We start from the raw sequence: 1,204 nt of genomic DNA, 5'->3' as shown, positions 1-1,204 counted from the left end.
AATATTGTATTTAATTTTATTGTAAATAAATGTACATATGTATAATTAGGTACGTGATATAAAATTTATATAAACTTTGTCCAAATAAATGCCATTATATTTACTTTTGTAATTTACACAATAATTACTAATAGACGATATATTTATTGAAATGTATATCTGTATTGAATATTTATCTACAGATAGCATTTATCTTGTCATAGTAAATCAAATTTATTGTTGCTTTATTGATATAAATTACACAAAATCGACGAAATATATGATAACAGAAATTGTTTATTGATTTAACGAGTTTGACAAATATTTAATTTTAAAACTTTTTTTTAATTTGGATTTTATTTTGAATATCAAAAAGTCATTAATAATTTTGAGTGACTTCTAATTAAATATTTGTTTATGTAATAATCGTCAATTTTTCTTTGTATTTAGTATACATATTTATTAAATAAGTCAGTAAAGATTGAACTTTGATTGAGGCAATGATTAAATATTAATTCTTTGTCTGTTTTTTGATATTTATATTTTTAACATTATAGAATTACAAATATATTTTAGTGATTAATTTATTATATGTATATGGAAAGATCTCATCGCTGTCTCTCGCGTTAGATAAATGCTAGTGAATGCGTGATTTATATCGATAGAAAGTCGTAATTATTTTCATCATGGATTATTCCTCGTCGCTTTCCATAAAGTTCATTCGCAAAGTTTGGTGTCCCGATGGAGATTCTTGTACAAGATTGGAATTAATCCCGGGTTTTTTCGTCATTTTCTGGAAGTAATAATTTTATCAATAATTCAATACATAACAATTGCTATATATTTTAAAGTTAAGTTGCAAAATTAATTCAGTATGGTATACTTTAGGATACAATTTTCGTCGTTTTCTTAATTTTACTAAATGTTCTTCCACTAGTAATAATATTAGTAATGTCTCAATGACGATAAGAATTTAGTATAATTAATATGGATAGAATGATTATTTGTTTAAATTATTAAGTAAATAAATTTAAGTTTTATACAAATAATTTGCTTATTTTTTGATGATTGCTTTAATAAAAATATGATTACGAACGTATATATTTAATTTTTTAATTTATTTGTTATTTAAAAAATCATTTTTAGGTATTGGACATATCGCCATTCAGAATATTATTAATTATTAATTTATATGTGTGTATATATATATATATATATATATATA

This window comes from Atta cephalotes (genome assembly GCF_000143395.1).
Source record: "Atta cephalotes unplaced genomic scaffold scaffold00025, whole genome shotgun sequence".
NCBI lineage: Eukaryota > Metazoa > Arthropoda > Insecta > Hymenoptera > Formicidae > Atta > Atta cephalotes.
This window is presented reverse-complemented; position numbering follows the sequence as displayed.